The following is a 10746-nucleotide window of genomic DNA, read 5'->3' on the forward strand; positions in this document are numbered from 1 at the left end:
TTAAATCCAATTACTACTACATTGCAGCAACACCCCAATTTAGACCTGCAGACAATTAAATTAGTCAATATACATGTTTTTTAAATGCTAAGTCCATTTTTTTCTCATTGCACTGCAGTTGAGATTGCCTGCTATCAGACAACCATTGATATTGCAATTTAAAGCTGTCTTCCATTGTGACAAGGTTAAATCAAAACCTTCCTTTCCATATTTTATCCTTTGTGCTTCTGATATTGTTTTTCCTTTTTTAAATACTTTTTCCCCATTGCAAGACGCCATAGAAATTCCAGACTTCTATCAGCGCCAATGGCTACCAAATTATCCTGAAATTGTTGAATTTAAGTATGATGGAGAAACCTACGAAATTCAAGTCAGACAACACAAAGGAAAACTTTACTTTGCTGATGGCCTAACAAGATTGAGGACAGAACTGTAGATTTATGAATCTGTCACGATAAATTTCCTGGCCTGCGACCACCCTTCAAAATTTGACCTCCACTTCACTCCACCATTAGACCAGCAGAAATGCAAAAGGCGTCGTGCTACAAGAAAACACATCTGGACATATGAAATCATCCAATCAATGCTAGGCGCACCATATCCACTGGTAAAATATTCATATCCATTTATATCTTCCATACAAATATTAATTTCAATGCCTAACTCTTTTTTTTTCCTACAGCAACTTCCAGCCTCTGTCACACAATGCCTAATACACTGTGGTGTTCATATGACAATTCTCAGAAGATTCGGACCTCCACTGCAATGGAATGTAGTTGTGCTCGACAAAGGCATCGGTGATAAGTATGTCACTCTCCCTTGGTACAAATTCCTTCAAGAAGGTGATTTTAGCCATGGAGACGAGCTCTCATTCTACTATAGGCGTGCTGAGAAGATCTAGGAGGTTGTCATCAGGCGTGCAATTGATTGGAATGATAGTGATATAGATTAGGAAAATCTGCCATGTTATTTTGCAAAACAATGTTTGTTTATGTTTATTTCCAACGTCTTTATATTTATCTTTGAACAATTTGACATTACAACTAATTTATATGAATGTTATTCATTTTATCCTTTTACAATGTCTTTTTTTTATTCTTCAATCGAAAATCATTTAGACAAAAGACCCATGCATGCGCACGGTTACCGACTAGTTTTTATATAAAAAGTACCTTAACAACTTACAACCATCCAATAATTATAATTTAACAAACTATACTTAAGTGTGTTTTAAGTTTAGTTGTAGTTATAATTTGTTAACATATTTCTTTTAAAAAAATAATTGTGTATTGGTCAGTAAATTTCATAAATAACATTATAATGAATAAATATTTTTAATTATATATATTATATTTAAATTAGTTATAAAAAATAAATTGTGATATAAGATTATTTTAATTAGTTTTTAATAATTTTTTTTGAAAAACTATTAATATTCAGTTTAGAGATAGAAATAAAAATGATAGGTCATTATGAAAATCAAGTATATAAAACTAAAAGTAAAATATGATAATCTTAAACGATTAGAAGAGTTCTTTTTTAGCTAATTACACGATTATTGTTTGAAATACATATTCAAAAAAATAAGAAAAAAGATATTAAAAATATCTAATTGAGAAAATAAAATCAAGAAGGCATGAATTATTTATCAAATTTAAGGGTATGCTTCGTAAAATTAATTAAAAATTAAAAAGTTATATTGATAACTGAAAATTAATTGAGAGCTAAAAAAATTATCTTATTGAAGCATAAGTATTTGATAAAATTATTTGTTGAAGAAAAAATATAAAATACACAATGGATAAAAATAATCAAATTTTTCCTTAAAAATAAAATATTAAAAAATAAATCTAATAAATATTCAAGGATAAAAAAATAAATAAATATAAAAGGTTAAAATCTAATATTTAAAAAAAATGTTACTTCAAGAAATATTTTAAAAACCATTAAAATATATTTTAAAATCTTATTTATCAAACAATCAAATAAGTTTCTTCAAATAGTAAAAAAAAAAATAATTAAAATATCTTAACAAAAACAGTATTAACTATAACTTAAATAGAACAATTGTGTTGGTGTGTACTCAATGGGAATTGCTTCTTATATACTTTTTCAAAGGTATTTTTCCCTTTGTTATTGGACGGAATAACTGTTGAGCTAAATAGACCTATTTGTTTGCTGGTTATCTGTTCTTTTTCCTCTTTCTTTTTCTCTATCTCTTCTAACAGAGTATATATCCTAAAAATGTCAAATAATTTTGGATTAATTTTTAATTAACTAGTAGTGTAATAATTTTGCCTTATCATATAAATTAAAATATATTTTTTGTCTCTATAAATATATTAGAGTTGAATTTTAGTTTTGTAAATTTTTTTATCCATTTTTCATATTTACAAAACTATAATATACTACTTTTTTTATCCATTTTAGTTTCGAACCTACTTGCTATTTTTTATTTTAAAATTTAAAATACGATTGGAAGGTTAAAAACCACCACAAGTTGCAGATAAAAAAATAAAAAATAAAAAAATATAATTTGTGATAGTTAAAAATTGCCAAAAAAAATTAAAATTAAAAAATAAAAAATCAGATTAAAAAATATATGTTAACCTGTCCATGTATTTGGGATGACATCAGCGGAATACGAAAGCGAAACAATTAAATACTGATATATCTTAAATATATTTAATATAACAAAAAATAATTAAATATATAAATTTAATATAGTTTTAACCCATAAAAATATAAATTTTACTTTTTTTTCTTATTTTGTAAAAAAATTCATTCATTTTGGATTCTTAATCTTAAAAAATTCTTTATTTTTAACTTTTTTTTAATGAAACACTAATACCTTGATTTTTAATAAATGTGAGGGAGGCAAATAAATATTTTTTATAAAGTTTAAAACAAAATATATATTTTTAAGTTGAATATTTAATAGTTTAAATTTAATAAATATAAATTCAATCAAAAGTAATGCTCGAAAATTTAAAATTAATCTTCACATTAAATGAAAAAGAATGAGAGAGATCCAAAGGTTATGTAAATATATCATTAATCATATAAGTAAATTTGACACCACACTTTAACTCAAAGTCTTATGATTCAGATTTATGAGTGTTCTTTTCACTTATATGATGTTCAATCTTTTCATTTCTACCCCATGTGTGACTTTACCTCACTTGTATTCCAACATGTGACCTTTTGAGAAGTTTCCCGAAAAGCATATAAGTGAGGATAAAACATGTCTGAAAATTCACGTGTTGGTTTGTGGGAACACTCTTTGATCCTGAAACAAATTGTCGATGTCTCAAAAAAGGGTTACCCGATGAGGATTTTGACTGGTGGAGGGTTCTAACCAATAAGAAAGTTGAGTGAAATATCACCATGTAAAGTGTTATAGAGTGTGAGCCGTTGAGACGTCAATTATCAAAGACATTGCAAATGGTATCAGAGCATACCTTTCCTAGTACGATGTAGTTTGAGACGAATCAGACAGAAGTTGGTGGTCATGTAACACCGGTGCAAATCACACTGCAATGAGAGAGATCTATATGCTATGCAAGTATGAGACTGTATAGTTGATGATAACTTAAAAGACTTAATTGGTATTACCTATAACAAAAATATGCATCTACTTTTTGGTAGTCCATCATTTAAAAATTCTATGGTTAAGCATGTTCGGCTTGGAGTAATTATAGGATGGGTAATACAGTTAAAACTCTATAAATTAATAATGTCAGGACCGGAGAAATTTATTAATTTATCGATAAATTAATAATTATTAATTTAAAGAGTTTTTAATAATTATATTGTACATACCAAACAAAAATGAATCCACTTTTGATGAAGAAACTCAAGACCACGAGACTATGATCAATCAATGTGGCTATCGTAATAAGATGGATATCGACAATCTAATGAACTACCCAGGTGAAAATGAAGCATGTTTGAAGGTTCAGAGTTTAGAAAATATTGTGGGTACTATCATTGAGAACAATGCAGATGATGACGGTGAAGATGATATGATGTCTTTGGAGCCTGTTACGCGAAAGGAAACACTTATGATGTCGAACACTCTTCACAACTTTATGATACAATACAAAAATATAACACTTGAGCTATTGGATGCAATAAACAAAATTAGAGATGAGTTTCAAATAGACTTGAATTTTAAAGGAAAACAGACAACTATTGAATCATATTTCAATAGAGTGTGATATATTTTTTTTCAATTTCTATGAATTATTAATTTATGATTTTCTTAGAACCGAAAATTATAAAGGGATCTCACAAAAAGTTATTATCTTATTATTTTATCGAGTTTTTCAATTTTTTACATTGGCCCAAGTCGAGACAGGACAAATTTATTATTTTAGAGAGTTTATTAATTTACCGAGTATTAATTTAAAGAGTTTCTACTGTAAAAAGTTTCCAAGAAAATGTGTAAGTAAAAACAAAACATGTTAAAAAGTCTCATGTTGATTTGTGGGGACAATCATTGATTTTGAAAACAATAAGAATAGATTGTCAAGATCTGAGGAAAAGGATTATTTACCAAAGATTTTAACTAGTGGAGAATTTTAACCAACAAAAAAATTGATTGAATTGTTATTGTGTGAAATATGGTAGAGTGAGTCATCAATAATATATATATATATATATATATTATTTTATATTTATTTATTTATATAAATAAAAACAATAATTTTTAAATTTTTAGTATTATGCTAAACATAGTTATATTATTAGTGAGAAAGTTGATTAATTATATTTTTAATTGAGTTAATTTTATCTTAAAAATGAAGTTTATTATAATTTTTTTTCATTAAAGTAATAATGGTGATGCAATATCTTTTAAAAAATAAATATACATAAATAAATTATTTATTTTAAATATTTTTAGTAGTGAAATAATATATAAATATTAAAATTGAAAAATAATATTAACTATTATATTTTTAATGAATGAATGTTCTCATTAAACTTATTAAGTCTGTTAAATTTTACTATAATTTATTTTTTCTCAAAGTAATAATATTAATGTAATATTAATATGAAACATAGAAGTTAAAGAATAATAAATATAATATATATATATATATATAATGTAAAATATTTATTTAAATTTGAATGTATATTTATAATAAAAATTTAAATATTTTTAAAATTTTCTAAATAATATGAGTTCTATTAAATAGATATGATCATTAATTATTTTTAAAATTATAATTTTACTTATTTTGAATATATTAATTTTGTGTAATATTTTTAAAGTTTTTAAGTTTGAATTAATTAACCTCAAAATGACCTAACATAAATTGAATAATCTCGATTTAATAATAATAATAATAATAATTTATTTACCCTTAGTTTTAGTTTTATTTTTATTGCTTACTAATTTTCAAAAGTTATTTATAAGAATAATTATATGTTTCAAACTTTAAATATCATTATTTAAATATTTATTAACTTATTAAAGATGTTACAAATTATTTGTATTTATTATTAATCTTTAATATGTTATTAACTATTACATTCTATTGTTTCTTTGTAATAATAATTATATTATTACACGATTTTAAATTAATAATATTTAACTTATGTTTATTATCCTTTATGGTCTAAATGTATAAGAATATTAAGTTATAACTTATGATTGACCTTTATAAATAACTGTTATATTATCATCATTATTTTTATTATTGTTGTTATGTAATATTTATTATCAATTTAATTATTTAAATTATTTATTGTAAGGTTTAACATATATTTCAAAATTAAAAATATAATTTTTAAAATTTTTTCATTAATGATAATTATTAAATTATTTACATTGATGACATGTATTAAAAAAAAAAAACTAGTCAACTGATAGTTAAAAATTATCATTCATATCATTCAACTATTGATTTGAGTAAGAAAAGTAAAAATTTGTAATGAAATCATTCAAAATATGATTGATAATAAAAATAAAGATTGTCACAATATAATCTTGTCATGTATTGTTGAACAAATGTAATGTAAAAATAAGATTTCTAATACAATCGTTATAGAAGAAAAAACATAAAATATATATAAAAAACCTGAACAATAATAATAATTAAAACTTATAATAACATAACACTAAAATGAAGAAGAAGAAGAAAACAAAAACTATTCTTGCAAAGAAAAAAGAAAAAATAATGAAAGACAAAGAGCAAAATAATTCATGTAAAAACTTTCTAATAAAATCATGATATTGATTTAAATTTTTATTCAATTTCACAAATTATTTAAAGAAACAATTAGACCTAAAATTAAAATATAAATATAAAAACTCTAAAAATAAAAATTTAAACAAATTTATTTTTTATCAATGATGGATAACATGTTCAAAGTATCATTTCATACATAAAAATGAAGAATAAAAGAAATGATATTATATAAAACATATAATAACATAACAATAAAATGATGAAAAGAAAAATAACGGGAGTGACATTTGAAAATAAATAATGATAAAGGACAAAAACTAAGATGATCGATATACCTTATTAAATATGGTCTCTAATTTCAACTTTTCATTTCTTATAAAATGTATTGGATAAATTATTCATATAAAAACTTTTTAATATAAACATGATATTGATTCAAATGTTTATTTAATTTCACAAAAATCATTCAAAGAAACCGTTAGACCTAAAATCAAAATATAAATAACACTGAAAATAAAAATTTAAACATATGAATTTTTATTAAGTATGAATATAGATCTACCTTATATCTTGTCAATCTAAAAGAACTACATTCTCGATTTGGACGATGATCAGTAGCACATTTAAATATCATTTTTTATACATAAAAATAAAAATAACGAATGAATGAAAAGATAATATAATAATGAAAAGAAGAAGATAGAAAATAAAACCATCAATTTGATAGTGAATGATGAAGACGGTAATACAATTTTAATTATAATAAATGACTATAAATATTATTAATTTTGAAAATAATTTCATTATTAAAAGCTTTAAATAATAGTAAATTTTTATAAAGAATTTAATAACATGTAAAAAAAAATTTACATGTAAAAATTCTTATATTTATATTAACTATTAGTCTTCTATCATTAAATTATATTTATCTAATTAGTTCTAATTTAAATAATTAACATTGAATATAATTGTTAATAATTTTATTTTTAAATAAATATATATATATATATATATATATATATATATATATATCTAATTTTCATATTTTTTTTCTTATTTTCATATTATATTATAACTTTAAAGTCATGAATTTAATTTATTATTTTTCCATAAATATATTTTAAAGTAACTAATTATAAAAATAAATAAATTTGTGCTGATAGTAATATTAAAGTAGTGTAAACTTTTACATTTATTTTATTTAATAATTTTTCCTTCTTATTAATTCAATATATAAAATTAAATATTAAAAATAATTTAAATTATTATTAATGTGAGAAGTTATTGATTTTTACTAAAATATATCAATAGTTATTGATCTGTGTTCTTTAAATTAATAAGTTCTCCTTCCTTCAAAATAATTTTGCTAACGTGATAAGATGATATTAATAAGCTCTCCTTCCTCCAAATCACTAGGCGGCAACATGATATTGAGAAGATCAACTTTTATATATTATAAATAGATAAATGGATTGTCTACATATCTATACTATACTACATCTTTAATAGATATTATAAATATCAAGAGAATCTAACTCACTTAATTAAACAAAATATCTAAGTTATTGTAAATCTTCATTACGTATCTTTGATTCCTATAAATAAAAAAAATATTATAAATAATTATAGAATTAGAGCTTCTCTTTTACGAAGATGTATAAATATCTTCTCTACATATGAAAGAAATGAGATTCGTACCAGTCTAACTCCTTTCTCTCTTTTTTTCTTTTGTAATTAATTTTCTTTATGTCCGTTAAAAATATTAGTTAACTAGTTACTTACCCGTGCATACTCATGGATTGCTTCACTTTGTTCCATTTTTTTTAGTATTGAAATTGTACTTAGATTAAAAAGTAAACCCAAGTCCATAAGTAAAAATAAAAAGAATAGAGTAAAAACAATATTTAATTATGATGTTTTAAAAACCAATAGAGTAAAATTTTAAAAAATCCACGTGACTACTGCACGTGACTTTTAACAAAGCCAGAAACCTTGTCCACAAGCCCAAAACAACTCTGAAGACCCAACCCGAATCCACAATTCGCTCCTGACCCGGTTTTCTTTCTTTCAGAATGATGAATCAATGAAACCCTAAACGCCGTCGATGCAATTTCTCTCTAGATTCAACCTTGCCGGAATCAGATGATGATATCCACCCTTTAAGAACATTGTTAATCTAGCACAATGGCAAACCCTATAAAAAATGGTTCAAAAAGTAGTTTATGGCCTCCAATGTCAATTTTTTTTATTGCACTAAGTTAAAGTTTGCAAAAATAGATATTATTTCTGGCTTTCTAATATCAACAATCATGACCATATTCAGTGGAAACTATCCAATCTCTTTGTGTCATAACACAATCCATTTTACATTAAAATTGGAGTAGTATAATATATGTGGATGTTAAATATAATTATATATGAGAAAGCATGCCAACAATAACATAGTATGAAATGAGAGGAAATGCAATATCTTTAATTATTGAATAAATTTCTTAAATGATGTGCGGCATGTGATGTTTAGCTAGGGATCACTATTGGAATTGGCTTGGAAAACTGAGCTCGAGATCAACTTTGTACTATCCTAATTTCCACGAAATTAGTCTTCACAGGTAAAAACATTGGGTGGTTGCTCTCTGTCGTGGCACTCAAACTAATTAATCTTTGTATGATAAGTTACTCATGTCACTCTCAGCAATGTTAAAGAAAGGTACAACTCAATAATTGCATGATAAGTGCCATGTTTCACCCCTTTAAATATGTTGTAGAGAACTTGTAGTAGAATAAAAGGAATTAAAATCAAAATATCATGTCAGTACCATAAAGGTCTTACTACACAATCTCATACACTACCAAGATAGAGTGATGGATCTCAGTCGAGAAAAGGAGTAACAATATTAATATTAATCAATCACAAATGTACCTATAAGCTAACATATGACAGATATGAAAAGAGACTATACGGTCAAACATCATGATAAACTTATAAATAAAAAGTTTCTTAATACCTGGAAATAAGCCTAGGTGACTCGTCTGAAATATTAATATATGCATGGTACAATTTAGGTACAATTTAGAAGGTGACCGCTACATATATAAAAAAAAAAACAAATATATTAAAATTAAAAGGTCAAACAAAGCAACATCACAGCACACTGTGACATTACAAAACCACAAAATTGAACACTTATAATGCCTCAAATCTTTTATAAAAAAAACTACCAATAACATCTAAACATCAAAGTTATATTTCAGCATCTAAAATAACAATTAACATATACAATTAACTAAAAAATATAAATTAATTGAGATAAAAAGAGTTTATCCACTAACAAATCATGACGAATTTTTAGTCAGAATGTCACCAAAATCCTTGAAATTAAGTGCATTAAGAGGTATCTCAGGCATATCATGTTCTATAATAACAGTGCCACCCAAGAATAGTAGCTTGAATAGATGATCCTAGATTTTACACCGGTCATCATTTAAACCCACCTTAAAGTTGTGCATGACATAATTTTTTTCCTGAGTGAAACTTGATTCCCAATTCACCAATTGATCTTTTCTTACAACTACCTGGATTTTGTCACCCTCTTTTGTTTATGAACAAACCAACAAAACATATTAATAGAAATTAAGAGAAAATTGATAAGTAAATATATAGAAATCAACAAAGCTCATGTATAATGCAATAGCTCTTATATTGATCAAACCAATAATTCCAAAATCCTGTTAAGTGAAGACACATTAAATGCTCATGCAATAGCTCTTTGGGCTTTAACTGTGGAAAATGCATAGCAGCTCATGCCCCTATGCTCCTTGTATTGAAATGCAATTTTCAATTAGAAGAAAGAACACTGGTGGTAAAGACGAAAAACCTTAGACCACTTTACCACAAAGATTGTAATACCTTGTCAGAAACCAACAATTTCAAAAACATGGGCAGCTAAACTTCTAAACAGTTTCTCATTCAAATCTTCAATGAGAAACACCCTCTACCCTCACAAAAAATAAATAAAAGGAAACAAAATCACGTGATTTTTTTTAAAAAAAGATAAAGGGTTCACATTCACTTAATGAAAACATAATAGAAATTGTTCGAATAAAAACAAAATTATTCCGGCTCAAAACAAAGTCGTCCTTGCTGAATAAAAGAAAAAAAAACTACAATAGAAAATGTAACACAATCATATCATTCACGAAAATTATAACATGCAAAAATCCCAATGTCACACTTATCAGAGCATGTCCCTATCACGAACTAAGTCTCTCCATCTCTAGCGTGGAACTCATCATGTGATGGCGCACCTGAACAAAATGGCAATCAGTCCAAACACAAACACATACCGGGAATGAGTTATCACATTCATATATAATAAAACATCAAAACATGTAAAACATATAATACTTAAAGACAACATCACTTAACAAAATCACACACATTATTCGCATCCATTCAAGTTCACACATTCCAGAAAATAATATCAACCCATAATTGTTAACTCAATGGAAGTCAAACACAAGCGTAATGCAACAATTATACTAAGACTCA

This window comes from Glycine soja, chromosome 11, assembly GCF_004193775.1.
Source record: "Glycine soja cultivar W05 chromosome 11, ASM419377v2, whole genome shotgun sequence".
Taxonomy (NCBI): domain Eukaryota; kingdom Viridiplantae; phylum Streptophyta; class Magnoliopsida; order Fabales; family Fabaceae; genus Glycine; species Glycine soja.